A 7,209-nucleotide genomic window follows, 5' to 3' on the forward strand; every position below is an offset into this window, starting at 1 on the left:
GCCTCAATCTTACAACCCTGAGATCATGACCTAAACCGAAATCAAGAGCTGGACACTTAACTGATGGAGCCACCAGGGCACCCCTTGATCTGACTTTTTAAAAGATCACAGTGGCTGGCTTGTAGAGAACAGGTTGGAAGGGGACAAAGTAACAGCAGGCAGGCAGGCTGATCAGGAGGCGAAGCAGTTGTCCGGGGTTCGAGCAATCGGGTGGGGAGAAGTGATGGCCTCAGACACCTGTCCTGGGCTGTAGATCTGCTGGTAGACCAGCTGCAGAGGGAGTTCAGGGGAGAAAAAGCTGATGGTTCCAGTATAGGGTAACACAGGGAGAGAGGCTGCTGTGGGGTTTTTTATTTACTTAAGTATATAAGAATTTTTTTCTCTTTTTTTTTTTTTAGAATTGAAAAAACAAGGACGCCTGGGTGGCTCGGTGGTTGAGCATCTGCCTTCAGCTCAGGTCGTCGTGATCCCAGGGGTCCTGGGATCGAGTCCCGCATCAGGCTCCCTGTGAGGAGCCTGCTTCTCCCTCTGCCTGTGTCTCTGCCTCTCTCTCTGGGCCTCTCATGAATAAATAAATAAAATCATTAAAAAAAAAAGAATTGAAGAAACAGGTGCAGAGAGGTCTCCTGGTGTGCTTAGGATCACACAGAAACCAGGTCTCCCTTGGATGGCGGACCTCCAGCCTCTTCATCCAGAGCTCTGCCGTCGGCTGCCAGCAACCCATCCCTCTGGTGCCTGCGTGAAGTATTTGCTCTTCTCCGGTGGTCGTTTTGTTACATAATCGATAAACCACTAACAGAAGTATAAGGCTTCCAGATACACTGCTGAGTCCCTGCCTGGAAAACTGTCCGCTTTGCCCTCCTTAAAACCCTCCTGGCTTCTCATTGCACCTGGGGGAAAACACCCACTTGGCATCGAATCTCTGCAAAACTGCTTGTTAACTTATCCTGACCCCTGAATTACTTTGGCTTATTTTGGTCTCAAGTAGCTACGTTGAGTCCAAAAAAAAAAAAAAAGTGGAGGTAAGAGGGGCTGATGGATTTCTCGGGAGGCTCTACAGGCACATCACAGATCAAGGAAGGGGAATTGAATAAACAATAATTAATCTGAAGGACAGGTCCAAGGTCCCACAGAAGCCTGCTGCCTTCCAGGGGCAGGGCTACTGTGACCAGTTCCTGGGTCTCTCCATGACATTTGTGATCCTAGAAGGCACTGGATGGCCTCAGCTTGAGCCGGGAGTGCATTGGCCCCTGCTCAGATCTCAGATCTGGGGGACGGAATACAACACCACATGGTATGAACTGGGTGGTTCCCCATGAAGGTAAAATCTTCTTGGGGGATGGAGCTGCTAATGCCCTGCCAGATAGAATTGGCCATCTGTCCCCCGTAATCCTCTAACTCAATCACAGCACCTCTTTGTCTTTCCATCATTTCTTGACATGTGTTTCCCCTTCGTTGGACAGTGGGCTCTTCAAGGACGTGGCCTCAACTTATCCAGCTTGGCACGCTACCACAGAGGTCCCCAGTTGCCATCTTCCCTTCTTCTACACTAGCTAGGCTCATCGCCTCCCAAAGTAATGCCATGTCCCACTCTACTTTGCTGCTTGGGGTGACCGCATGATAAAGGTCTGACCAATGCATAAGAATAGAGATGGCATGAGCAACTGCCAGTCATACCTGTCCTGGGAAGGGTATGCCCTCCCCTTTCCATCCTCCTACTGGCTGGAAGGTGAACGGGGTGGTGTACTCTATGGGACCACGCGGAAAGGGGCAACTTCTTGGCAATGGCAGAGTCACCAGACAGAGATCCAGGGCCCCTGACACCCTGAAGCTGCCATATCAGCTTTCAACTGCTTGCTTCCAGAATATTCTGAAAAGCAATAAAACCTCTTTTCTTGAGGCACCTGGGTGGCTCAGTAGGTTAGGTATCTGCCTTTGGCTCAGGTCCTGGGATGGAGCCACACCCCAGACTCCTTGTTCAGTGGGGAGTCTGCTTCTCCCTCTCCCTCTGCCCCTCCTCTCTGCTTGTGTCCTCTCTCTCTGTCTCTCTCTCTCTCTCTCTCAATCTCTCTCAAATAAATAAGTAAAATCTAAAAAAATAATAAAACTAAGTAAAAATAAAATCCATAACACTATTTAAAAAAATACTTAAATACTTAATTTAATACTTAATTAAGTATTTAATACTTAAATACTTAATTTTTTAAAAAACTCTTTTCTCTTTAAGCCTTCCTGTTTGTTAACCCTAATACAATCCACACTAACAACCATGCTTAACGTGGTGGCTGACATTTAGTAATGGCTCAATAAATTATGGTTGAATTATTAAACCCCTTGCAAAAGATAAGAAACCCTCGATTCCAGGATTTAACATATCAACTCTTTGCATGTTCCCTCTCCACTCTTCTCTACATGCAGGTGATAGCTGTAATAGATGGATTCTTAGAGCAGAAATAGAATCCTATACCCAGCCTTTTCCCTTTAACAGTAACATTGTCATAAACATTGTCCATGTTAGGTCAGATTATCATCATTTTATTTCTTTAAAATTTTTTTTTAGATTATCATCATTTTAAAGAGATCAACCATAATTTGCTAAATCACTCCCTTACTGCTTGATATGTACATTTTTTCTATTTTTTGCCAATTACTGGTAATGCTTATGATGCTCATCCTTATTTTTTTTTAAGATTTTATTTATTTATTCATGAGAGACAGAGAGAGAGAGAGAGAGGCAGAGACAGAAGCAGGCTCCATGCAAGGAGCCCGATGTGGGACCCGTGGGACCAGATCCTGGGACTGGGGATCACGCCCTGAGCTGAAGGCAGGCTCTAACCCGCTGAGCCACCCAGGCATCCCCGCTCATCCTTATTTGTGACGGATTTCTTGTTGCCCCTTCTAATACCTTCGAACACCCTCGACCCTCACCAGCTGCTCTCAAGCTTTATAATTCCCAGCTTGCTCCTGAATGACAGTCACGACGAGGCTGATAATTTTAATAGCAACAGGTGCACTGCTGACCCCGGATTATGTAAGTGCGCCGTGCTGGCCACCGCGGCGTCAGTATCTGCACGTCTGTATATACTTTAGCTCGTACTTCCTGCATGCTGGGCAATGTTGCCAAAAAACCCCCACAAATCCCAGAGTTTGACTGGATTCAAATGACAGCAAGATAACTTCCTGTGAGACCTCAGAGAAGCTACCTAACCTCTCTGTGCTCCATCGTCTCATCTATAAAATGGGGATAGTGGCACTTTCTGCAGGGGGTTCCTGCGGCCAAGTGAGAGAACAGTAACAGCTGGCATTTCTTGAGTGCTTCCTAGGCAGCCAGCAGGGTGCTAAAGGCTTCGTCGTGATGACCTCATTCATCCCTTGCCAGCACCTAGGAGGTAAATGTCTCCACCCCCATTTTGCAGCCGAGCACCTGAAGCTCAGAGCCAAGCGATTCTCACATGGTCAGGGGCTGGCCTCAAAGCCCCAAGTTCCTTCTAAAAGGATTCTTCTCTTTCCTGAGCTCAGGAAGCCAGAACCCCCAAAGCCCAGCTTCTGCAGCACAGTCTCCCCGTCTACCCGCCTCCCCGCCCCTCCATCCTACAACACGCAGCCTTCTTCTCGGACCTGCTGAGCCATCCACTGTCCTTCCCACACTTGCCATTGAAGCATGGAACGCCCCAGAAGCTCACTTAGGAACTATAACCGTTTACCACGCACTAGATCTGACCGGACTCTGTGCTTGGTGCTTTATGCCATTATCTCATTTAATCCTCAAAACAGTCCTAGGACATAGGCACCATCACCCCTACTTTATAGGTGGGGAGATCCAGGCCCGGAAAGGTAAAGCAACTTGCCTGGTATCACAGGGCTATTGCATTTTAGAGCTGAGTGTCGCAGCCAGGTGGGGAAATGCGAGCCTGGCATCTTGCTATCCTCACCCACCGTCCTCGCCTGGGATGGTGGTTTCCATGGGCTGGGGAAGGTTGTGCTGCGATGGTCCCATGCTGCCACTACCTACCCCAGAACAGCCATGCAGAGGGCACCAGCACAGTGCCCACCAGGGTCCCCTGGCCTCCCAAGGCGCAAAGGCAGAGACAGGATCCAAGCCAGAGCTGTTGGATGAGCTTTCTGTGCCACCCCTGAAATAGCCCAGCTCTGCAGCTCCTGCTCCGGGAGGTGGCAGGCGGCTCCCGGAATAGCTCTTTCCTACTGCAAGGTGACCTAGTTAGCAGGTTCCTCTTGTCATGTGAGGCTGGCTGAGCAAGACATTCACCTGCCTCTCTCTACACAGAGAAGGCCCAACCCAGAACTCTCCTCTCCCCCTCCCTCCAGTGCTGCTCTGGCCTCTCCCCCCGTCTGCTCATCCTGGAAGTCTGGGGAGTGGGTAATAATACACTAGACATGGCGCTTCATGGCCTCAAAGTATGTGCACAAACATCACCGTGTTTCTTTCCCCCAGCAGACAGAGAGGGAGGACCTACTATCATCCCATTTCACAGGGGAGGAGGTGAAGGCACAGAGAAGGGAACAACACCAGCAAGGACACACAGCTGGGAGGAGGTAAAGCCAGGATCTGCATGACACCAAGACCAGTGTTTTTGCAGTGTCCTGAGCACCCCAGTTCTGTCTCCTCTCTGAGGAGCCCCAGTAACGATACCTGCCCTCCACCCTGGTTGCCACCTATGATGGGGCTCCCAAAAACACCTGCAGTAGAGTGGGCCTCAGAGGTGGGGACCAAAGACTCTGAGGTCCACCAGACCATGGGTGGAGCTGGGGTTTGCATTGCAGCATTTAGCACCTCTGTTGCTTTATTTTTTTAAAAGATTTTATTTATTAATGAGAGACACAGAGAAAGAGAGGCAGAGATATAGGCAGAGGGAGAAGCAGGCTCCATGCAGGGAGTGCAACTTGGGACTTGATCCCAGGACCCCCGGATCACGTCCTGAACCAAAGGCAGACGCTGAACCACTGAGCCACCCAGGGATCCCACCCCTGTTGCTTTACACCTCTGAGACTCAGTTTCTAGATCTGTAAGATGCGAACGATAATCACACCTGCATGCTGCGGTTGTCGCAAGGATTCAGTGAGCTAGCCTGTGGAGAGTGCCCAGCAGGCTCCTTGCGTTCTGCATGGCCTTGATAAAGTAGCTATTCTTGTTACTTTCTATTAGCACTGACATCTTGAATTTAACCAAAAAAGGAAAAGTTTAAGAGTTACTACAGCCAAGGACTTTATGGCTTTTCCCACACCGTCATGTCACAAGCCTGGGAGATATAGTTGCATTTATGGTATCACAACCCTAGGATATGGCAACTTTTCCAAGGCCTTGGGCCCTGGTTCTCCGGATGACTGTGTGGCCCTGGGGTAGGCTATTGGCTGGAGTGAGATCCGTCCCTGACTCTCATGGCAGAAACCCACAGAAGGGGAGACAGAGAAGTGGTGGCAGGGCCCCTCCTTGGATGTCCCCATCCTGGGCTGTCACCTGTGGGTGTGCTCATTACTCTGCAAGGGGCACATCACACCAGCAAGCAACGCAGAGAAGGACAGGGTACATGTCCCTGTGGTCCCTGGAAACACAGGGTCCCCGTGGAAGAGAAGCTGCAGAAAGAGATCGGGGCAGGCCTGAAGGGCCCTGAATACTTAACCTCAGGGGAGAAGCCCCTGTGAGCCAGTGAGGACAGAGCTGGACTTGGGGGGGTCAGATGCTGGCCCTTCAAATCCTGCACCCCCTTAAATGTGAGGCCACAGATAAGTCGCTGAACCTCTCTGCACCTCATTTTACCCGTCTGTAAAAAACTGGGCAGAGCATGAACCTCATGGGGACGGGGAGGTGGCAAGGATTGGGTGAGTCACCCACACGTAGCACTGGCTCACAGTGGGTGCCGGGTAAACGTTCGAGAATCTGAGCTTGCTAAGTCTAGGTAATGACGCCCCAAGAGCAGAGGTACCATGCTAGGAATTGGGAAGGAGAGATGATTGCACCCTGGAGGAAACCAGGATGGCTTCGGGATGATGGGCAGACTGGCGCTGGGCACGGAATCCAAGCAGGACGGAGGCAGACGGGGAGGCGCGGGTACGGGCACTCCAGGCAGCCCCGTGGGCCGAAGCCCGGAGGCGGGCGTGGGCAGGACACACCGGCCAGACGGCAGCTCCCCACGGCACTCGGGGAGATTTGAGCTCCTCCCTGTGGCCCGGTTCCTGGGCGACCCCGGCCCGCACACCCCTGTCACGGTGCCCACGCCAGGGCCCCCTCCTGGAGACACACTGTCGTCACTCCCCATCCCCGCACCCTGCCGGCCCCTGCTCGCAGCACCCATCCCACACTCCCTGCTGCGTTACCTGCGCCCACATTTACTGTCTGTCTGTCCACCCAAAGAGACTGTAAGAGCTGCGAAGGAGAGGACTTGGTCCGCCTGTCCCCTGGAACATCCCCAGCCCCCAGAGCAATGACAGCTCCACCAAGAGCCCTGAGGCCTGGCGGTGAATAAGCAGCGAGAGTCCAGGCGGGCAGGAGGAGGGGGCCCCCAGGTGCAGTAGAGTAGGCTCAGGCCAACCTGGGGAGGTCTGGGAAGTCGGGAAAGTGGGGGGACCCTTCAGGGGGAATCAGCAGAGCTTGTGAGCACCCAGGTATCCGGCTGGTCGGGTTCCAGGCCTGGGTGACTGGGAGGCCCGTAGTGCCACCGATGGAACTTCGTTCATTTGTTCCTCGAGACCTTGATGTGTCTCTTCTGGACCAAGCTCTGGGTTGGGCCCAGGCCTACAGGTAGGACCAAGCCGCGCTTCCTCCTCTCAAGAAGCTCCCCGGCCTAGTGGGGATCCAGGTGGGGAGGATGCAGCGGGGGGAGGATTCAAACACTGAGAGATCCCGACGGACCCGCCCCCCAGCACCAGCCAGTAAGGACAGGGTGACAGGGACGGGTGCAGAGAGCCCGGGAAATGGGAGAGGAGAGAGAAGGGACAGCAGGACACAGAGGCCTCTGCGGGGCCCCGGGGTGACATTCCGTCCCTTGCTGCCCTCCGGGGTCCCCGCAGGAGGAGCGGCCAGGCTGCTTCCTACCTGAAGGCCTCTCCTGCGGGCAAGGACACAAGGAAGGGGGGGGGAAGCGCTCAACAAAGGGGCATTCTTCCAGCCACGACCCAGAATCAATGGAGGCTTGTTTGCCCGGCTGCCTGGGGAGTAGCCAGGCGTGCTGGCCGGGGACCTGGGCAGCAGGG

Source organism: Canis lupus, chromosome 15 (assembly GCF_003254725.2).
Source record: "Canis lupus dingo isolate Sandy chromosome 15, ASM325472v2, whole genome shotgun sequence".
Classification (NCBI taxonomy): Eukaryota; Metazoa; Chordata; class Mammalia; order Carnivora; family Canidae; genus Canis; species Canis lupus.